Raw genomic sequence first — 21,554 nt, 5'->3', positions numbered from 1 at the left:
ACCATCATCTTCTACCATATTTATTACATCACGTACACTAGCTATTGTATCTGCAATATCTCTACCAGGTATACAACATGACTGACTATTTGATATTATCTTGCAAAGTACTGATTTGAATCTATTTGACATGACACGTGCTAAAATCTTGTAATCAACTTGCAACAATGAAATAGGTCTATAATTCTTTAAATCCCTTTTATCACCTTTTTTCTTATAAATAAGAGACAGTACACCATTTTTCATAGACCTTGATAAAGTGTTACATTTTTCAACGGCCTTAAATACCTTCAGTAAAATATCTTTTAAAACATGATAAAATTTACAATAAAACTCAACAGTTAGTCCATCAGATCCTGGACTCTTATTTTTAGACATTTTATGTAATGCAACAAAAATCTCTTCTTCAGTAATATCATTATCACATACTCCTCGATCAAAACTATCAACTTTTACATCTATATTTTGCAACAAAACCTCCATAGCATTTTTGTCTGTTTCTACACATGAATACAACTCATCATAAAACTTATACTGTATGTCTAATAAGCCATCAGTATCAGAAACAATATTTTTACCATCATGATCAAAAAGTTCTTTAATACTATTACTCTCTTGCTTATATTTCTCTAAGTTCAAAAAATATTTTGTACATTTATCATTTTCTGTAGCCCAAAAAGCCTTCGACCTCAATATAGCACCTTTACATTTCTCTTCCTCTAAATTGTTTAATTCAAGCTTTAAATTCTCATACCTTTCTACATTAATTTGTTCACCTTCAGCAATTCTCATACATATTCGCTGTATCTTATTTTGTATGCAATAATACTCTGCATTTTTCTCTTTTGCAATTTTCTTACTGAAAACTTGAGAGAATTTCTTAATTCTAAACTTTAAATTATCCCACCAAATTAAAACATCATCATCAAAAAGAGTACATTCCTTACTATCATTGATAATATTCAAAACAGTTGATACAAACTCATTATTATCTAACAATGTATTATTAAAAATCCACACACCCGGGCCTCTTTCTACATCATCAAAAACTATTCTCATTTCAACAAAAGAATGATCACTTAAAGTAGTGTCTTTGTAATTTATATGTTGTACAAAACTTGACAAATTTCTAGAAATGAGAAAATAATCCAATCTTGATTGTTGTAAATAAAAATCACTTACTCGTTTCCATGAAAACGTTCTAACACAAGGATTTCTACATCTCCATACATCATATACATTGTTATCTGTCATCAAATTACATAATAAGTTATAACTCATATCATTCCTGTGTACAGATTTACCACATCTATCTAGGCTGGACAATGTTGTATTCCAATCACCTGATACAATTATATTCTCATAAGAACTAATATATTGATTGAGGAATGTAAAAAACTCACACCTTTCCTTAATAGAATTATATGCATAAATATTAAATATGTTATAAATACAACCTTCATGTTCAAATTGGACATGTAAAAATCTGCCCACATCATCTTTAAAAATAACTTTAACATTATTTTTAAACCTTTTGTTCACAAGAATAGCAACTCCTTGCCTTTTAGTACTACTATTAGAATATAAAACACAACCATCATAAATTCTATCAAAATTCAAAATGAAATCATCATCCCAGAACGTTTCTTGCAGTAACAAGAAATCAATCTTACTGTTATCAATGATTGATACATATTTCTTAAATTTATTGATATCTCTCAATCCGTTACAATTGTTGCTTACTAATAGCACCATTGCAAAAATACAAACCAGAAATACAGAATTATAGATCTCCATTTTCGATATCTTTTTTGTTTGAATTATCTCTCATAGCATTACTGACATTTGGATAAAACTTCATCCTGTTCCTTCTCTTCTTTCCTTGAGATGGACCAGTTCCAGAGGAACCAGATAAACCATCCATTGACATTTGAGAGACATCCAAACCAGTGTCATTTTCACTGGAAGGGATGTCTGTGTCCATATCATCACTTTCTATATCAATACATTTATCACCATTTTTTACAAAGGTAATTTCTTCATCAGAGTCACACGTTTTTGTTACTTCATCTCTCTGTCTTTTCTGTCCTTTGTTCTCTACACCTAATTGTTCTTTTCTAGAAGACCCTTCATCTAAACCTTTTGTTGACTGGATGTTAACATCATGACAAGCCGTGGCCCCGACGACCAGCTGATCTTTTTCTGTGGTCCCGAAGACCACACTTGGTTTTACCGTTATATCATTCCTTTCACTGTTGGCCCCGAAGACCACATTTTCCACCTCTGAAGTCCCGAAGACTCCATTTTCTAATTCTGTAGTCCCGAAGACTACATTTTCATCACCTGCAGTGGCCCCTAAGGCCTCTTTATCATTTTGCATTGTGGCCCCGAAGACCACAATATCAGCCTCTTTGACATCAGTGACCACCATGTCACTATTATCCTTGACTTCCATTACAACAGAAAATGCTTTCATATTTCTATCTTCTTCTCCCTCTTTTGTCGTCTGCCCCTCTAAATGTAGCACCTGCATATCCATTCCACTTTCTGTTTCTTTTACTTCATCATCTGTATTGTCCTTAGTATCTGCCTTTTTACAGACACATCTGTCTAGTATCATACCACAGTCAGCACACATGCATCTACAGTCACTCTTCTTTTTGTCACATGAAAAGCATGGACATTCACATGGCTCCTTGTAACAATAATTACATTTCCTGTCTTTTTTGCAAAAGCAAGCTCTCAAACGATTTCCACACTTCTCACATGGTGGTTCCTTACATTCTTTCCGTTTGTGTCCTTGTTTATCACAGCTGGAACTGGAGTCCGTGGTACACTCAGAGACATTCATCACGATATGTATGTTGTGTTGGTTTAGGTACTTAATTAATATTCAATCGAGTAATCGTCAGACAGTCATCAGAACTTTGCTCAAATACTTTAATTTATTGTAGTACACGTAGTCAATGGTAATGTATAAAAAACGACATCGTCATTTGTACCATATCGAAAATAGAAAATGGAAATGGATGTCATCTCGCGTAAAACAACCTCTGTTGATGTAAAATATGTACATATACCTTTATTGACTATCGTATTGACAACGACTCCGTGGCGCAACGGTAGCGCGTCTGACTCCAGATCAGAAGGTTGCGTGTTCGAATCACGTCGGGGTCATATATTGTTTTTGACACTTGATATAGAATTTTTTTTTTATGTTTTCCTTTAAGTTTTGATTAGGACAATGCATACTACTTAGGAAATGTTTCAAACAAAACAAAACAATTTACTGCAAAAAGATGTCACCACATTATGAGAGACCCGTTTTATACAAACATGCAAAACGCAAGACTGTAACTTATACATTCTGCATTTGAATACAATAAACGCTACTTAATACCATTGATGACATCTTTACCCGATTACGAAGACAGAAATAAATATTGATTTCAAACACACAAAAATATAGGCGTCGTCGACAGGATTCGAACCTGTGCGGGGAGACCCCAATAGATTTCTAGTCTATCGCCTTAACCACTCGGCCACGACGACTTACACTAGTCGTGGAATAATTATGCTTATATACCTGTCCGTACCCCTAACGACCCCACTACCATTGGTATACCGAAAGTGACTGATAATGTTAACATATGGTTCCAACTGTATTCCGGGCAGACATATATTGGAACTGGAGTCCGTGGTACACTCAGAGACATTCATCACGATATGTATGTTGTGTTGGTTTAGGTACTTAATTAATATTCAATCGAGTAATCGTCAGACAGTCATCAGAACTTTGCTCAAATACTTTAATTTATTGTAGTACACGTAGTCAATGGTAATGTATAAAAAACGACATCGTCATTTGTACCATATCGAAAATAGAAAATGGAAATGGATGTCATCTCGCGTAAAACAACCTCTGTTGATGTAAAATATGTACATATACCTTTATTGACTATCGTATTGACAACGACTCCGTGGCGCAACGGTAGCGCGTCTGACTCCAGATCAGAAGGTTGCGTGTTCGAATCACGTCGGGGTCATATATTGTTTTTGACACTTGATATAGAATTTTTTTTTTTATGTTTTCCTTTAAGTTTTGATTAGGACAATGCATACTACTTAGGAAATGTTTCAAACAAAACAAAACAATTTACTGCAAAAAGATGTCACCACATTATGAGAGACCCGTTTTATACAAACATGCAAAACGCAAGACTGTAACTTATACATTCTGCATTTGAATACAATAAACGCTACTTAATACCATTGATGACATCTTTACCCGATTACGAAGACAGAAATAAATATTGATTTCAAACACACAAAAATATAGGCGTCGTCGACAGGATTCGAACCTGTGCGGGGAGACCCCAATAGATTTCTAGTCTATCGCCTTAACCACTCGGCCACGACGACTTACACTAGTCGTGGAATAATTATGCTTATATACCTGTCCGTACCCCTAACGACCCCACTACCATTGGTATACCGAAAGTGACTGATAATGTTAACATATGGTTCCAACTGTATTCCGGGCAGACATATATTGGAACTGGAGTCCGTGGTACACTCAGAGACATTCATCACGATATGTATGTTGTGTTGGTTTAGGTACTTAATTAATATTCAATCGAGTAATCGTCAGACAGTCATCAGAACTTTGCTCAAATACTTTAATTTATTGTAGTACACGTAGTCAATGGTAATGTATAAAAAACGACATCGTCATTTGTACCATATCGAAAATAGAAAATGGAAATGGATGTCATCTCGCGTAAAACAACCTCTGTTGATGTAAAATATGTACATATACCTTTATTGACTATCGTATTGACAACGACTCCGTGGCGCAACGGTAGCGCGTCTGACTCCAGATCAGAAGGTTGCGTGTTCGAATCACGTCGGGGTCATATATTGTTTTTGACACTTGATATAGAATTTTTTTTTTATGTTTTCCTTTAAGTTTTGATTAGGACAATGCATACTACTTAGGAAATGTTTCAAACAAAACAAAACAATTTACTGCAAAAAGATGTCACCACATTATGAGAGACCCGTTTTATACAAACATGCAAAACGCAAGACTGTAACTTATACATTCTGCATTTGAATACAATAAACGCTACTTAATACCATTGATGACATCTTTACCCGATTACGAAGACAGAAATAAATATTGATTTCAAACACACAAAAATATAGGCGTCGTCGACAGGATTCGAACCTGTGCGGGGAGACCCCAATAGATTTCTAGTCTATCGCCTTAACCACTCGGCCACGACGACTTACACTAGTCGTGGAATAATTATGCTTATATACCTGTCCGTACCCCTAACGACCCCACTACCATTGGTATACCGAAAGTGACTGATAATGTTAACATATGGTTCCAACTGTATTCCGGGCAGACATATATTGGAACTGGAGTCCGTGGTACACTCAGAGACATTCATCACGATATGTATGTTGTGTTGGTTTAGGTACTTAATTAATATTCAATCGAGTAATCGTCAGACAGTCATCAGAACTTTGCTCAAATACTTTAATTTATTGTAGTACACGTAGTCAATGGTAATGTATAAAAAACGACATCGTCATTTGTACCATATCGAAAATAGAAAATGGAAATGGATGTCATCTCGCGTAAAACAACCTCTGTTGATGTAAAATATGTACATATACCTTTATTGACTATCGTATTGACAACGACTCCGTGGCGCAACGGTAGCGCGTCTGACTCCAGATCAGAAGGTTGCGTGTTCGAATCACGTCGGGGTCATATATTGTTTTTGACACTTGATATAGAATTTTTTTTTTTATGTTTTCCTTTAAGTTTTGATTAGGACAATGCATACTACTTAGGAAATGTTTCAAACAAAACAAAACAATTTACTGCAAAAAGATGTCACCACATTATGAGAGACCCGTTTTATACAAACATGCAAAACGCAAGACTGTAACTTATACATTCTGCATTTGAATACAATAAACGCTACTTAATACCATTGATGACATCTTTACCCGATTACGAAGACAGAAATAAATATTGATTTCAAACACACAAAAATATAGGCGTCCTCGACCAGATTCGAACCTGTGCGGGGAGACCCCAATAGATTTCTAGTCTATCGCCTTAACCACTCGGCCACGACGACTTACACTAGTCGTGGAATAATTATGCTTATATACCTGTCCGTACCCCTAACGACCCCACTACCATTGGTATACCGAAAGTGACTGATAATGTTAACATATGGTTCCAACTGTATTCCGGGCAGACATATATTGGAAGTGGAGTCCGTGGTACACTCAGAGACATTCATCACGATATGTATGTTGTGTTGGTTTAGGTACTTAATTAATATTCAATCGAGTAATCGTCAGACAGTCATCAGAACTTTGCTCAAATACTTTAATTTATTGTAGTACACGTAGTCAATGGTAATGTATAAAAAACGACATCGTCATTTGTACCATATCGAAAATAGAAAATGGAAATGGATGTCATCTCGCGTAAAACAACCTCTGTTGATGTAAAATATGTACATATACCTTTATTGACTATCGTATTGACAACGACTCCGTGGCGCAACGGTAGCGCGTCTGACTCCAGATCAGAAGGTTGCGTGTTCGAATCACGTCGGGGTCATATATTGTTTTTGACACTTGATATAGAATTTTTTTTTTTATGTTTTCCTTTAAGTTTTGATTAGGACAATGCATACTACTTAGGAAATGTTTCAAACAAAACAAAACAATTTACTGCAAAAAGATGTCACCACATTATGAGAGACCCGTTTTATACAAACATGCAAAACGCAAGACTGTAACTTATACATTCTGCATTTGAATACAATAAACGCTACTTAATACCATTGATGACATCTTTACCCGATTACGAAGACAGAAATAAATATTGATTTCAAACACACAAAAATATAGGCGTCGTCGACAGGATTCGAACCTGTGCGGGGAGACCCCAATAGATTTCTAGTCTATCGCCTTTTTTTTTTTTTTTATCTTTATTGAATAAAACAATACTAAATAACAATGCAAATCAGAATGTCTATAAAATCAGAATATTACACAATTTAAGAATATACAATTTATCACAGTTTGAATAACAACACATCTTCTTCTAATATTACAATGGGATTGTCTCTCAAGAACTTTTTATGAAAGACTGAAAGTCTGTTTGTAGATTTACAATACATATAAAAATAACAAATGTAATGTCTTAGTGTGTATTTGAAATATTGAATTAGGTTAATACTTCGTGTACCATTTTTGAACATTTGTCTTTGTTTCATTATACACAGTCTTCCAATAGACAGCAAAAAATTAACAAAGTGAACATTTACACCCTTTACACTGGTTGATACACCCAACAAAAATAACGTCATATAAGTATATTCCTGTATTAAGTTCACCTCTGATTGTACAAATAGTGTCTCTAAAATATCAAATACGAAATCATGAAAGTTAACAAGTATGTCACATGTTATAAATATATGAAATAAAGTTTCCTCTTCACAGTCACAGTTTTGACACACATTGCTGTCTATTATTCCTATTTTACATAGTTTAACATTAGTAAAAATCTTATTGTGACATAACTTGAAATCTAGATCAATACATTCAGATGGTTTCCAGAAACTATGTATCTGTTTCCAAACAAAACAGAAATCACTTTCATGAATATCACATTGTTCACACCAAAATTCATAACATTTAGGTTTAATAAAACACTTTTGTAACAGTAACGTATAAAATCTTTTTGTTTTACACAACGACATGTCACATACTTTATTGTCAAACTGAACATAGAATTGAGACAGTTCATCATTTTTCACATTACATTTTGTCAAAACAACTTCTTTCCACTCGACAGGAATGTGATTCAATAATAACATATACAATTTTCTGACAATGTTAAAAGTAACATCTATTTCTTTTTCTCTCATCATATCAAAAATTGCATGAACTGGCAAAAATCCAGGTATAGCTTCATATGAAATATCTTTAATTTGAACAATACCAGCTTTTATAAAATATTCCCATTCTTTACCAGACACAAACTTAGAACTATTATAAAACAGTGGTTGATTATAAACATCAGAGTCTCCTATATTAAAAATTATATCTTTTCTAATACACTGCCATGCTTCCAACATTTCTCTGTACACATGCGGTAAACATAATAAATCCTTTTTGTTTAAAAACAAAAATAGAACAGACCTCGAAAGATTCATACAATGCACTCTTCTCAAAAAATAGCTAAAGGTACTTTTCCAAATACAATTGCAATCAGGATTTAAAAATCTCCCTAAAAATTTTAATCTAAATGATAACATTTTTAAATATATATCTTGAAAATTCAAGCCACCATCTTGTTTCATACCAGTAATAGTTGCATATTGTATTAAATGAGATTTAGAATCCCACAAAAAATCAATACATATTTGTTTCAAATCTGTCAACACATTTTCAGGTATTGGAGAAACAGCTAATAAATACCAAATTCTAGATACCAATAAAGAAGAAATTACAACATTCCTTCCAGATAAAGTCAAACGTCTTTGTTTCCACATATTAACAATACATCTTATTTTTCTTATCTTATCCTTCCAATTCATATCATTACATACATCAATATCTACACCAACATAAACACCAAGAACTTGAATACATTTTTCACAAACTCTTAATCCAAGTACAGTCTTATCATCATCAGTCAAATTTCCTTTTCCAATACATAAAATTTCAGACTTACTTCTGTTAATCTTAGAACCTGATGCTCTACTATATAAATCAAATACATCAAAAGTATATTTAATAGATTTTTTATCACTCAAACATAATGTAGTATCATCTGCATGTTGAAACAAAACTGCAGTTTCATTACTATAAGGTATACGTATACCATTAATATTACAGTCTTTCTTTATTGTCATTGACAGTGGTTCTGCTGATAAAACATACAATAAAGCACTAATAGGGCATCCTTGCCTAATACCATTTCTAACTTTAAAATATTTTGTTAAAAAACCATTACACTTGACAGTACTTTGAATATCAGTATAAAAAATCCTAATCCAATTAATAAATTTACATCCAAAACCAAAACCTTCTAATACTCTAATGAGATAATCATGACTCACTCTGTCAAAAGCTTTCTCTTGATCAAATTTTAAAATATACCCTTCTACATCATCATTATCAACCATATTTATTACATCACGTACACTGGCTATTGTATCTGCAATATCTCTACCAGGTATACAACATGACTGGCTATTTGATATTATTTTACAAAGTACTGACTTAAATCTATTTGACATGACACGTGCTAATATCTTATAATCCACTTGTAACAATGAAATCGGCCTATAATTCTTCAAATCCCTTCTATCACCTTTCTTCTTATAAATAAGAGAAAGTACACCATTTCTCATTGACCTTGATAACGTGTTACGATTTTCTATTGCCTTAAACACCTTCAGTAAAATATCCTTTAAAACATGATAAAATTTACAATAAAACTCAACTGTTAGTCCATCAGATCCTGGACTCTTATTTTTGGACATTTTATGTAATGCAACAAAGATCTCTTTTGCAGTAATATCATTATCACATATTTCTTGATCATGATCATCTACTTTTACATCTATATTTTGCAAAAAATCATCCATAGCATTTTTGTCTGTTTCCACACATGAATACAACTTATCATAAAACTTATACTGTAAGTTTAACAAACCTTCAGTATCAGACACAACAGTTTTACCATCATAATCAGTAAGTTCTTTAATACAGTTACTTTCTTGCTTGTACTTTTCTAAATTCAAAAAATACCTTGTACATTTATCGTTTTCTGTAGCCCAAAAAGCTTTTGATCTCAAAATAGCACCTTTACATTTTTCTTCTTCTAATAAACTTAATTCTAACTTTAAGTTTTCATATCTTTCTACATCTATAATTTCTCCTTCAGCAATCCTCATACATAACCTTTGAATCTTATTTTGTAAACAATAATATTCAGCATTTTTCTCTTTTGCAATTCTCTTACTAAAAACTTGAGAGAATTTCTTAATTCTATATTTTAAATTATCCCACCAAATCAATACATCATCATCAAAAAGAGTACATTTCTTATTGTCCTCAATCATATTCGTAATATTTAATACATATTCTTCATTATCTAATAAAGTATTATTCAAAATCCATATACCTGGACCTCTTTCTACATTATCAAAAACAACTCTCATTTCTACAAAAGAATGATCACTTAATGTGGTATCTTTGTAATTTACATATTGTACAAAACTTGACAAATTTCTAGAAATTAAAAAATAATCCAACCTTGATTGTTGTAAATAGGATTCACTAACACGTTTCCATGAAAAAGTTCGAACACCAGGATTTCTAGCTCTCCATATATCATATAGATTGTTATCAGTCATAAAATTACACAATGACTTAAAACTCATATCATCTCTATGAATTGATTTACCAGACCTATCAAGGTTTGACAAAGTTGTATTCCAATCACCAGATAGTATTATATTATCATATGAATTCATATAATGACAAAGAAAAGAAAACAGTTCACATTTTTCCTTAATAGAATTATAAGCATATACATTCAGTATGTTGTAAATACATCCTTCATGTTGAAGTTGAACATGTAAAAATCTACCTTCTTCATCCTTAAAAATTTCTTTTACATTGTTTTTAAATTTTTTATTTACAAGTATAGCAACACCTTGTCTTTTAGTCTTACTATTAGAGTATAAGACACATCCATCATACATCCTATCAATATTCAACATAAAATCATCATCCCAGAAAGTTTCTTGCAGTAACAAAAAATCAATCTTACTATTATCTATAATGGCTACATACTTCTTAAATTTATCACAATCTCTCAAACCATTACAATTGTTACTTACAAAAAGCACCATTGCAAAAGTAAAAATCAGATAAAATAAATTAAACATCTCCATTATTAACATTCTTTTGGTTGAGTTTGTCTTTCTGAACACTATTGATATTAGGATAAAATTTCATCCTGTTCCTTCTTTTTTTCCCTTCAGGTGGACCTAAGTCCACAGTACTTGTACCACTGCTCTGGGAACAAGACAAATTATCTTTTGCATCATTTGCGACATCAACTCCAGTGTTACAATCACTGGAGGAGATGTCAGTTTCCATATCATCACTATCAAAACTATTTTCTTTAATGTCATTTTGTGTTACAATATGCTTGTTAATAATCACAATTTCATCATCAGAGTCACATGCTCTCGAAATCTCATTTCTCTGTCTTTTCTGTCCTTTAGTCTTTTCTATCATTGATTCATCTTCTACCAAATCTCCAGTGCATTGTTTATCAACACTTTTGTTACCTTCGGTCCCGAAGACCTTATCCCGGTTATCTGAGGCCCCGAAGACCACATTTTTATCATTCATGCTCTTTTTGAGCTTTCCATCATTTGCATTGGCCCCGAAGACCTTAGTTCTCTCTTCTGTAGTCCCGAAGACCACATCCCGTTTCTTGGCAGTGGTCCCGAAGACCATATCATCATTTTCTACAGTGGCCCCGAAGACCACATCTGTTGTCTCATTACGTATATTTACCGAAACTTCACCTTCAAGAGACTGCTTGTCATCACACTTATTATCTCGCTTGTTTTCTATCTGAACTGAGTCACCTCCATTTTCGTCCTCGTCAGAGTATGTACCTTCCAAATCCTCCCTATCGCCATTCTCACGTGATATTTGATCACTGTCATGACTTTCTTCTTCCTTCTCTTTACCCCTAAATTCTCTACCTCTACCAGTATATCCCTTTCTACATGCACATCGCGCAGTTACTATTCCACATTCTCTGCACTTACATCTGCATTCTTCTTTAGATTGGTCACAAGTAAAACAAGGACATTCACAAATTTCTTTGTTACAATATTGGCATTTTGTTTCCTTGCACTCACAATGTCTCAATCTTTTTTTGCACCTCTGGCACGGTGGAATTTTACATTCATTTTCTTTATGTCCATGTTTATCACAATTATAGCAAACTAATTGTAGACATTGTCTATATTTATGGCCAGGAGATCCACAATAGTTGCATAATTGCCTCTGGTGATCATGTTTAACACGGAAACTTCGTGTTCCTAATCCAGTATCAAATTTTATTGACCATGGAAGAGAAATTAGGCCAGGCGGAAACTGTACTCTCACATATCTTGTTCCATCAGCAACCTCAGTTCCTGGATGAACATGCCTAAATACCTGGGACAGAGGCTTACAATTCTTTTCTCTCAATACGTCAAGAATAAGCTCATCACTAAGATGAGCAGGCAAATGAATGAATGAAACTATAACTGAATTATCAAACAAAAATAGGCAATCATAGTTTTTACTTTCAATATTAACACCCCTGGTTAATTTGTCAGCATTTTGTTCACTATCCATCGTAATACAGTACGAATCCTCCATATCATCAGGGACAACTGCTAACACAGTGTTTACTCCACAAACATCCTCCACTGCTTTAATTATTTTTGATGGAGTCTCAGATGTTTTCCCAATTTTAACAATCTTAACGGTACACTCTTTTTTATATTCCCTTTTTGAACTCGTGTATTTTCGGGTTCTTTCACCTTTTCTACCACTATCATACCTTTTCGCACCAATATTGCGATTTCCAGAACTTTCCGGTGCTTTGTTCTCCATAACTAAATTTGGTGATTGGTTGTATCAGTAAAACCGAATCAAACGCACCTTTCCTCCCCCCTCTTTCCTGCAGTGAAATGCAGGAAAAGGGGAAATAAACGAACAAAATAGACAAGTGGTCTTATCACTTTAAGTCAAATAAACAATGCTCTACAAAACGAAATGTATCTGAACACAGAAATAAAGCTGAACTCACCAAAACGGCACATTCAACCGGAGCGGCAATATGTAAACACCATCCTATGATATGTCCAATAACCGATCCCCTCAGAGACATTCATCACGATATGTATGTTGTGTTGGTTTAGGTACTTAATTAATATTCAATCGAGTAATCGTCAGACAGTCATCAGAACTTTGCTCAAATACTTTAATTTATTGTAGTACACGTAGTCAATGGTAATGTATAAAAAACGACATCGTCATTTGTACCATATCGAAAATAGAAAATGGAAATGGATGTCATCTCGCGTAAAACAACCTCTGTTGATGTAAAATATGTACATATACCTTTATTGACTATCGTATTGACAACGACTCCGTGGCGCAACGGTAGCGCGTCTGACTCCAGATCAGAAGGTTGCGTGTTCGAATCACGTCGGGGTCATATATTGTTTTTGACACTTGATATAGAATTTTTTTTTTATGTTTTCCTTTAAGTTTTGATTAGGACAATGCATACTACTTAGGAAATGTTTCAAACAAAACAAAACAATTTACTGCAAAAAGATGTCACCACATTATGAGAGACCCGTTTTATACAAACATGCAAAACGCAAGACTGTAACTTATACATTCTGCATTTGAATACAATAAACGCTACTTAATACCATTGATGACATCTTTACCCGATTACGAAGACAGAAATAAATATTGATTTCAAACACACAAAAATATAGGCGTCGTCGACAGGATTCGAACCTGTGCGGGGAGACCCCAATAGATTTCTAGTCTATCGCCTTAACCACTCGGCCACGACGACTTACACTAGTCGTGGAATAATTATGCTTATATACCTGTCCGTACCCCTAACGACCCCACTACCATTGGTATACCGAAAGTGACTGATAATGTTAACATATGGTTCCAACTGTATTCCGGGCAGACATATATTGGAACTGGAGTCCGTGGTACACTCAGAGACATTCATCACGATATGTATGTTGTGTTGGTTTAGGTACTTAATTAATATTCAATCGAGTAATCGTCAGACAGTCATCAGAACTTTGCTCAAATACTTTAATTTATTGTAGTACACGTAGTCAATGGTAATGTATAAAAAACGACATCGTCATTTGTACCATATCGAAAATAGAAAATGGAAATGGATGTCATCTCGCGTAAAACAACCTCTGTTGATGTAAAATATGTACATATACCTTTATTGACTATCGTATTGACAACGACTCCGTGGCGCAACGGTAGCGCGTCTGACTCCAGATCAGAAGGTTGCGTGTTCGAATCACGTCGGGGTCATATATTGTTTTTGACACTTGATATAGAATTTTTTTTTTATGTTTTCCTTTAAGTTTTGATTAGGACAATGCATACTACTTAGGAAATGTTTCAAACAAAACAAAACAATTTACTGCAAAAAGATGTCACCACATTATGAGAGACCCGTTTTATACAAACATGCAAAACGCAAGACTGTAACTTATACATTCTGCATTTGAATACAATAAACGCTACTTAATACCATTGATGACATCTTTACCCGATTACGAAGACAGAAATAAATATTGATTTCAAACACACAAAAATATAGGCGTCGTCGACAGGATTCGAACCTGTGCGGGGAGACCCCAATAGATTTCTAGTCTATCGCCTTAACCACTCGGCCACGACGACTTACACTAGTCGTGGAATAATTATGCTTATATACCTGTCCGTACCCCTAACGACCCCACTACCATTGGTATACCGAAAGTGACTGATAATGTTAACATATGGTTCCAACTGTATTCCGGGCAGACATATATTGGAACTGGAGTCCGTGGTACACTCAGAGACATTCATCACGATATGTATGTTGTGTTGGTTTAGGTACTTAATTAATATTCAATCGAGTAATCGTCAGACAGTCATCAGAACTTTGCTCAAATACTTTAATTTATTGTAGTACACGTAGTCAATGGTAATGTATAAAAAACGACATCGTCATTTGTACCATATCGAAAATAGAAAATGGAAATGGATGTCATCTCGCGTAAAACAACCTCTGTTGATGTAAAATATGTACATATACCTTTATTGACTATCGTATTGACAACGACTCCGTGGCGCAACGGTAGCGCGTCTGACTCCAGATCAGAAGGTTGCGTGTTCGAATCACGTCGGGGTCATATATTGTTTTTGACACTTGATATAGAATTTTTTTTTTATGTTTTCCTTTAAGTTTTGATTAGGACAATGCATACTACTTAGGAAATGTTTCAAACAAAACAAAACAATTTACTGCAAAAAGATGTCACCACATTATGAGAGACCCGTTTTATACAAACATGCAAAACGCAAGACTGTAACTTATACATTCTGCATTTGAATACAATAAACGCTACTTAATACCATTGATGACATCTTTACCCGATTACGAAGACAGAAATAAATATTGATTTCAAACACACAAAAATATAGGCGTCGTCGACAGGATTCGAACCTGTGCGGGGAGACCCCAATAGATTTCTAGTCTATCGCCTTAACCACTCGGCCACGACGACTTACACTAGTCGTGGAATAATTATGCTTATATACCTGTCCGTACCCCTAACGACCCCACTACCATTGGTATACCGAAAGTGACTGATAATGTTAACATATGGTTCCAACTGTATTCCGGGCAGACATATATTGGAACTGGAGTCCGTGGTACACTCAGAGACATTCATCACGATATGTATGTTGTGTTGGTTTAGGTACTTAATTAATATTCAATCGAGTAATCGTCAGACAGTCATCAGAACTTTGCTCAAATACTTTAATTTATTGTAGTACACGTAGTCAATGGTAATGTATAAAAAACGACATCGTCATTTGTACCATATCGAAAATAGAAAATGGAAATGGATGTCATCTCGCGTAAAACAACCTCTGTTGATGTAAAATATGTACATATACCTTTATTGACTATCGTATTGACAACGACTCCGTGGCGCAACGGTAGCGCGTCTGACTCCAGATCAGAAGGTTGCGTGTTCGAATCACGTCGGGGTCATATATTGTTTTTGACACTTGATATAGAATTTTTTTTTTTATGTTTTCCTTTAAGTTTTGATTAGGACAATGCATACTACTTAGGAAATGTTTCAAACAAAACAAAACAATTTACTGCAAAAAGATGTCACCACATTATGAGAGACCCGTTTTATACAAACATGCAAAACGCAAGACTGTAACTTATACATTCTGCATTTGAATACAATAAACGCTACTTAATACCATTGATGACATCTTTACCCGATTACGAAGACAGAAATAAATATTGATTTCAAACACACAAAAATATAGGCGTCGTCGACAGGATTCGAACCTGTGCGGGGAGACCCCAATAGATTTCTAGTCTATCGCCTTAACCACTCGGCCACGACGACTTACACTAGTCGTGGAATAATTATGCTTATATACCTGTCCGTACCCCTAACGACCCCACTACCATTGGTATACCGAAAGTGACTGATAATGTTAACATATGGTTCCAACTGTATTCCGGGCAGACATATATTGGAACTGGAGTCCGTGGTACACTCAGAGACATTCATCACGATATGTATGTTGTGTTGGTTTAGGTACTTAATTAATATTCAATCGAGTAATCGTCAGACAGTCATCAGAACTTTGCTCAAATACTTTAATTTATTGTAGTACACGTAGTCAATGGTAATGTATAAAAAACGACATCGTCATTTGTACCATATCGAAAATAGAAAATGGAAATGGATGTCATCTCGCGTAAAACAACCTCTGTTGATGTAAAATATGTACATATACCTTTATTGACTATCGTATTGACAACGACTCCGTGGCGCAACGGTAGCGCGTCTGACTCCAGATCAGAAGGTTGCGTGTTCGAATCACGTCGGGGTCATATATTGTTTTTGACACTTGATATAGAATTTTTTTTTTATGTTTTCCTTTAAGTTTTGATTAGGACAATGCATACTACTTAGGAAATGTTTCAAACAAAACAAAACAATTTACTGCAAAAAGATGTCACCACATTATGAGAGACCCGTTTTATACAAACATGCAAAACGCAAGACTGTAACTTATACATTCTGCATTTGAATACAATAAACGCTACTTAATACCATTGATGACATCTTTACCCGATTACGAAGACAGAAATAAATATTGATTTCAAACACACAAAAATATAGGCGTCGTCGACAGGATTCGAACCTGTGCGGGGAGACCCCAATAGATTTCTAGTCTATCGCCTTAACCACTCGGCCACGACGACTTACACTAGTCGTGGAATAATTATGCTTATATACCTGTCCGTACCCCTAACGACCCCACTACCATTGGTATACCGAAAGTGACTGATAATGTTAACATATGGTTCCAACTGTATTCCGGGCAGACATATATTGGAACTGGAGTCCGTGGTACACTCAGAGACATTCATCACGATATGTATGTTGTGTTGGTTTAGGTACTTAATTAATATTCAATCGAGTAATCGTCAGACAGTCATCAGAACTTTGCTCAAATACTTTAATTTATTGTAGTACACGTAGTCAATGGTAATGTATAAAAAACGACATCGTCATTTGTACCATATCGAAAATAGAAAATGGAAATGGATGTCATCTCGCGTAAAACAACCTCTGTTGATGTAAAATATGTACATATACCTTTATTGACTATCGTATTGACAACGACTCCGTGGCGCAACGGTAGCGCGTCTGACTCCAGATCAGAAGGTTGCGTGTTCGAATCACGTCGGGGTCATATATTGTTTTTGACACTTGATATAGAATTTTTTTTTTATGTTTTCCTTTAAGTTTTGATTAGGACAATGCATACTACTTAGGAAATGTTTCAAACAAAACAAAACAATTTACTGCAAAAAGATGTCACCACATTATGAGAGACCCGTTTTATACAAACATGCAAAACGCAAGACTGTAACTTATACATTCTGCATTTGAATACAATAAACGCTACTTAATACCATTGATGACATCTTTACCCGATTACGAAGACAGAAATAAATATTGATTTCAAACACACAAAAATATAGGCGTCGTCGACAGGATTCGAACCTGTGCGGGGAGACCCCAATAGATTTCTAGTCTATCGCCTTAACCACTCGGCCACGACGACTTACACTAGTCGTGGAATAATTATGCTTATATACCTGTCCGTACCCCTAACGACCCCACTACCATTGGTATACCGAAAGTGACTGATAATGTTAACATATGGTTCCAACTGTATTCCGGGCAGACATATATTGGAACTGGAGTCCGTGGTACACTCAGAGACATTCATCACGATATGTATGTTGTGTTGGTTTAGGTACTTAATTAATATTCAATCGAGTAATCGTCAGACAGTCATCAGAACTTTGCTCAAATACTTTAATTTATTGTAGTACACGTAGTCAATGGTAATGTATAAAAAACGACATCGTCATTTGTACCATATCGAAAATAGAAAATGGAAATGGATGTCATCTCGCGTAAAACAACCTCTGTTGATGTAAAATATGTACATATACCTTTATTGACTATCGTATTGACAACGACTCCGTGGCGCAACGGTAGCGCGTCTGACTCCAGATCAGAAGGTTGCGTGTTCGAATCACGTCGGGGTCATATATTGTTTTTGACACTTGATATAGAATTTTTTTTTTTATGTTTTCCTTTAAGTTTTGATTAGGACAATGCATACTACTTAGGAAATGTTTCAAACAAAACAAAACAATTTACTGCAAAAAGATGTCACCACATTATGAGAGACCCGTTTTATACAAACATGCAAAACGCAAGACTGTAACTTATACATTCTGCATTTGAATACAATAAACGCTACTTAATACCATTGATGACATCTTTACCCGATTACGAAGACAGAAATAAATATTGATTTCAAACACACAAAAATATAGGCGTCGTCGACAGGATTCGAACCTGTGCGGGGAGACCCCAATAGATTTCTAGTCTATCGCCTTAACCACTCGGCCACGACGACTTACACTAGTCGTGGAATAATTATGCTTATATACCTGTCCGTACCCCTAACGACCCCACTACCATTGGTATACCGAAAGTGACTGATAATGTTAACATATGGTTCCAACTGTATTCCGGGCAGACATATATTGGAACTGGAGTCCGTGGTACACTCAGAGACATTCATCACGATATGTATGTTGTGTTGGTTTAGGTACTTAATTAATATTCAATCGAGTAATCGTCAGACAGTCATCAGAACTTTGCTCAAATACTTTAATTTATTGTAGTACACGTAGTCAATGGTAATGTATAAAAAACGACATCGTCATTTGTACCATATCGAAAATAGAAAATGGAAATGGATGTCATCTCGCGTAAAACAACCTCTGTTGATGTAAAATATGTACATATACCTTTATTGACTATCGTATTGACAACGACTCCGTGGCGCAACGGTAGCGCGTCTGACTCCAGATCAGAAGGTTGCGTGTTCGAATCACGTCGGGGTCATATATTGTTTTTGACACTTGATATAGAATTTTTTTTTTATGTTTTCCTTTAAGTTTTGATTAGGACAATGCATACTACTTAGGAAATGTTTCAAACAAAACAAAACAATTTACTGCAAAAAGATGTCACCACATTATGAGAGACCCGTTTTATACAAACATGCAAAACGCAAGACTGTAACTTATACATTCTGCATTTGAATACAATAAACGCTACTTAATACCATTGATGACATCTTTACCCGATTACGAAGACAGAAATAAATATTGATTTCAAACACACAAAAATATAGGCGTCGTCGACAGGATTCGAACCTGTGCGGGGAGACCCCAATAGATTTCTAGTCTATCGCCTTAACCACTCGGCCACGACGACTTACACTAGTCGTGGAATAATTATGCTTATATACCTGTCCGTACCCCTAACGACCCCACTACCATTGGTATACCGAAAGTGACTGATAATGTTAACATATGGTTCCAACTGTATTCCGGGCAGACATATATTGGAACTGGAGTCCGTGGTACACTCAGAGACATTCATCACGATATGTATGTTGTGTTGGTTTAGGTACTTAATTAATATTCAATCGAGTAATCGTCAGACAGTCATCAGAACTTTGCTCAAATACTTTAATTTATTGTAGTACACGTAGTCAATGGTAATGTATAAAAAACGACATCGTCATTTGTACCATATCGAAAATAGAAAATGGAAATGGATGTCATCTCGCGTAAAACAACCTCTGTTGATGTAAAATATGTACATATACCTTTATTGACTATCGTATTGACAACGACTCCGTGGCGCAACGGTAGCGCGTCTGACTCCAGATCAGAAGGTTGCGTGTTCGAATCACGTCGGGGTCATATATTGTTTTTGACACTTGATATAGAATTTTTTTTTTATGTTTTCCTTTAAGTTTTGATTAGGACAATGCATACTACTTAGGAAATGTTTCAAACAAAACAAAACAATTTACTGCAAAAAGATGTCACCACATTATGAGAGACCCGTTTTATACAAACATGCAAAACGCAAGACTGTAACTTATACATTCTGCATTTGAATACAATAAACGCTACTTAATACCATTGATGACATCTTTACCCGATTACGAAGACAGAAATAAATATTGATTTCAAACACACAAAAATATAGGCGTCGTCGACAGGATTCGAACCTGTGCGGGGAGACCCCAATAGATTTCTAGTCTATCGCCTTAACCACTCGGCCACGACGACTTACACTAGTCGTGGAATAATTATGCTTATATACCTGTCCGTACCCCTAACGACCCCACTACCATTGGTATACCGAAAGTGACTGATAATGTTAACATATGGTTCCAACTGTATTCCGGGCAGACATATATTGGAACTGGAGTCCGTGGTACACTCAGAGACATTCATCACGATATGTATGTTGTGTTGGTTTAGGTACTTAATTAATATTCAATCGAGTAATCGTCAGACAGTCATCAGAACTTTGCTCAAATACTTTAATTTATTGTAGTACACGTAGTCAATGGTAATGTATAAAAAACGACATCGTCATTTGTACCATATCGAAAATAGAAAATGGAAATGGATGTCATCTCGCGTAAAACAACCTCTGTTGATGTAAAATATGTACATATACCTTTATTGACTATCGTATTGACAACGACTCCGTGGCGCAACGGTAGCGCGTCTGACTCCAGATCAGAAGGTTGCGTGTTCGAATCACGTCGGGGTCATATATTGTTTTTGACACTTGATATAGAATTTTTTTTTTATGTTTTCCTTTAAGTTTTGATTAGGACAATGCATACTACTTAGGAAATGTTTCAAACAAAACAAAACAATTTACTGCAAAAAGATGTCACCACATTATGAGAGACCCGTTTTATACAAACATGCAAAACGCAAGACTGTAACTTATACATTCTGCATTTGAATACAATAAACGCTACTTAATACCATTGATGACATCTTTACCCGATTACGAAGACAGAAATAAATATTGATTTCAAACACACAAAAATATAGGCGTCGTCGACAGGATTCGAACCTGTGCGGGGAGACCCCAATAGATTTCTAGTCTATCGCCTTAACCACTCGGCCACGACGACTTACA

At 34.9% G+C, this 21,554-nt stretch overlaps 29 non-coding genes across 29 annotated transcripts; 15 read left to right on the top strand and 14 right to left on the bottom strand.

Annotated features, from left to right (window-relative positions):
* The first annotated feature begins 3,105 nt into the window (after window positions 1–3,105).
* Trnaw-cca (transfer RNA tryptophan (anticodon CCA)) lies at window positions 3,106–3,177 on the top strand. The gene has a single exon. It is a non-coding gene; the product is annotated as a tRNA-Trp (tRNA).
* Window positions 3,178–3,470: 293 nt separating this feature from the next.
* Trnas-aga (transfer RNA serine (anticodon AGA)) lies at window positions 3,471–3,552 on the bottom strand. Its single transcript has one exon. It is a non-coding gene; the product is annotated as a tRNA-Ser (tRNA).
* Window positions 3,553–3,974: 422 nt separating this feature from the next.
* Trnaw-cca (transfer RNA tryptophan (anticodon CCA)) lies at window positions 3,975–4,046 on the top strand. Its single transcript has one exon. It is a non-coding gene; the product is annotated as a tRNA-Trp (tRNA).
* Window positions 4,047–4,340: 294 nt separating this feature from the next.
* Trnas-aga (transfer RNA serine (anticodon AGA)) lies at window positions 4,341–4,422 on the bottom strand. Its single transcript has one exon. It is a non-coding gene; the product is annotated as a tRNA-Ser (tRNA).
* Window positions 4,423–4,844: 422 nt separating this feature from the next.
* Trnaw-cca (transfer RNA tryptophan (anticodon CCA)) lies at window positions 4,845–4,916 on the top strand. Its single transcript has one exon. It is a non-coding gene; the product is annotated as a tRNA-Trp (tRNA).
* A 293-nt stretch (window positions 4,917–5,209) lies between these two features.
* Window positions 5,210–5,291, bottom strand: Trnas-aga (transfer RNA serine (anticodon AGA)). The gene has a single exon. It is a non-coding gene; the product is annotated as a tRNA-Ser (tRNA).
* Window positions 5,292–5,713: 422 nt separating this feature from the next.
* Window positions 5,714–5,785, top strand: Trnaw-cca (transfer RNA tryptophan (anticodon CCA)). Its single transcript has one exon. It is a non-coding gene; the product is annotated as a tRNA-Trp (tRNA).
* A 294-nt stretch (window positions 5,786–6,079) lies between these two features.
* Window positions 6,080–6,161, bottom strand: Trnas-aga (transfer RNA serine (anticodon AGA)). Its single transcript has one exon. It is a non-coding gene; the product is annotated as a tRNA-Ser (tRNA).
* A 422-nt stretch (window positions 6,162–6,583) lies between these two features.
* Window positions 6,584–6,655, top strand: Trnaw-cca (transfer RNA tryptophan (anticodon CCA)). Its single transcript has one exon. It is a non-coding gene; the product is annotated as a tRNA-Trp (tRNA).
* Window positions 6,656–13,279: 6,624 nt separating this feature from the next.
* Window positions 13,280–13,351, top strand: Trnaw-cca (transfer RNA tryptophan (anticodon CCA)). The gene has a single exon. It is a non-coding gene; the product is annotated as a tRNA-Trp (tRNA).
* Window positions 13,352–13,644: 293 nt separating this feature from the next.
* Window positions 13,645–13,726, bottom strand: Trnas-aga (transfer RNA serine (anticodon AGA)). Its single transcript has one exon. It is a non-coding gene; the product is annotated as a tRNA-Ser (tRNA).
* A 422-nt stretch (window positions 13,727–14,148) lies between these two features.
* Trnaw-cca (transfer RNA tryptophan (anticodon CCA)) lies at window positions 14,149–14,220 on the top strand. The gene has a single exon. It is a non-coding gene; the product is annotated as a tRNA-Trp (tRNA).
* A 293-nt stretch (window positions 14,221–14,513) lies between these two features.
* On the bottom strand, window positions 14,514–14,595 carry Trnas-aga (transfer RNA serine (anticodon AGA)). The gene has a single exon. It is a non-coding gene; the product is annotated as a tRNA-Ser (tRNA).
* Window positions 14,596–15,017: 422 nt separating this feature from the next.
* Trnaw-cca (transfer RNA tryptophan (anticodon CCA)) lies at window positions 15,018–15,089 on the top strand. Its single transcript has one exon. It is a non-coding gene; the product is annotated as a tRNA-Trp (tRNA).
* Window positions 15,090–15,382: 293 nt separating this feature from the next.
* Trnas-aga (transfer RNA serine (anticodon AGA)) lies at window positions 15,383–15,464 on the bottom strand. Its single transcript has one exon. It is a non-coding gene; the product is annotated as a tRNA-Ser (tRNA).
* A 422-nt stretch (window positions 15,465–15,886) lies between these two features.
* Trnaw-cca (transfer RNA tryptophan (anticodon CCA)) lies at window positions 15,887–15,958 on the top strand. The gene has a single exon. It is a non-coding gene; the product is annotated as a tRNA-Trp (tRNA).
* A 294-nt stretch (window positions 15,959–16,252) lies between these two features.
* Window positions 16,253–16,334, bottom strand: Trnas-aga (transfer RNA serine (anticodon AGA)). The gene has a single exon. It is a non-coding gene; the product is annotated as a tRNA-Ser (tRNA).
* A 422-nt stretch (window positions 16,335–16,756) lies between these two features.
* Trnaw-cca (transfer RNA tryptophan (anticodon CCA)) lies at window positions 16,757–16,828 on the top strand. Its single transcript has one exon. It is a non-coding gene; the product is annotated as a tRNA-Trp (tRNA).
* A 293-nt stretch (window positions 16,829–17,121) lies between these two features.
* On the bottom strand, window positions 17,122–17,203 carry Trnas-aga (transfer RNA serine (anticodon AGA)). Its single transcript has one exon. It is a non-coding gene; the product is annotated as a tRNA-Ser (tRNA).
* Window positions 17,204–17,625: 422 nt separating this feature from the next.
* Trnaw-cca (transfer RNA tryptophan (anticodon CCA)) lies at window positions 17,626–17,697 on the top strand. Its single transcript has one exon. It is a non-coding gene; the product is annotated as a tRNA-Trp (tRNA).
* Window positions 17,698–17,990: 293 nt separating this feature from the next.
* Trnas-aga (transfer RNA serine (anticodon AGA)) lies at window positions 17,991–18,072 on the bottom strand. The gene has a single exon. It is a non-coding gene; the product is annotated as a tRNA-Ser (tRNA).
* Window positions 18,073–18,494: 422 nt separating this feature from the next.
* Window positions 18,495–18,566, top strand: Trnaw-cca (transfer RNA tryptophan (anticodon CCA)). The gene has a single exon. It is a non-coding gene; the product is annotated as a tRNA-Trp (tRNA).
* A 294-nt stretch (window positions 18,567–18,860) lies between these two features.
* Window positions 18,861–18,942, bottom strand: Trnas-aga (transfer RNA serine (anticodon AGA)). The gene has a single exon. It is a non-coding gene; the product is annotated as a tRNA-Ser (tRNA).
* A 422-nt stretch (window positions 18,943–19,364) lies between these two features.
* Trnaw-cca (transfer RNA tryptophan (anticodon CCA)) lies at window positions 19,365–19,436 on the top strand. The gene has a single exon. It is a non-coding gene; the product is annotated as a tRNA-Trp (tRNA).
* A 293-nt stretch (window positions 19,437–19,729) lies between these two features.
* Window positions 19,730–19,811, bottom strand: Trnas-aga (transfer RNA serine (anticodon AGA)). Its single transcript has one exon. It is a non-coding gene; the product is annotated as a tRNA-Ser (tRNA).
* Window positions 19,812–20,233: 422 nt separating this feature from the next.
* Window positions 20,234–20,305, top strand: Trnaw-cca (transfer RNA tryptophan (anticodon CCA)). The gene has a single exon. It is a non-coding gene; the product is annotated as a tRNA-Trp (tRNA).
* A 293-nt stretch (window positions 20,306–20,598) lies between these two features.
* Window positions 20,599–20,680, bottom strand: Trnas-aga (transfer RNA serine (anticodon AGA)). Its single transcript has one exon. It is a non-coding gene; the product is annotated as a tRNA-Ser (tRNA).
* Window positions 20,681–21,102: 422 nt separating this feature from the next.
* Window positions 21,103–21,174, top strand: Trnaw-cca (transfer RNA tryptophan (anticodon CCA)). Its single transcript has one exon. It is a non-coding gene; the product is annotated as a tRNA-Trp (tRNA).
* Window positions 21,175–21,467: 293 nt separating this feature from the next.
* Window positions 21,468–21,549, bottom strand: Trnas-aga (transfer RNA serine (anticodon AGA)). Its single transcript has one exon. It is a non-coding gene; the product is annotated as a tRNA-Ser (tRNA).
* Window positions 21,550–21,554: the final 5 nt, after the last annotated feature.

Source organism: Perna viridis, chromosome 14 (assembly GCF_037379345.1).
Source record: "Perna viridis isolate PV_CMFRI_1.1 ecotype Kerala chromosome 14, ASM3737934v1, whole genome shotgun sequence".
Taxonomy (NCBI): domain Eukaryota; kingdom Metazoa; phylum Mollusca; class Bivalvia; order Mytilida; family Mytilidae; genus Perna; species Perna viridis.
Note: the sequence above shows the minus strand (reverse complement) of the source record. Positions and strands in the feature narration are given on the sequence as shown.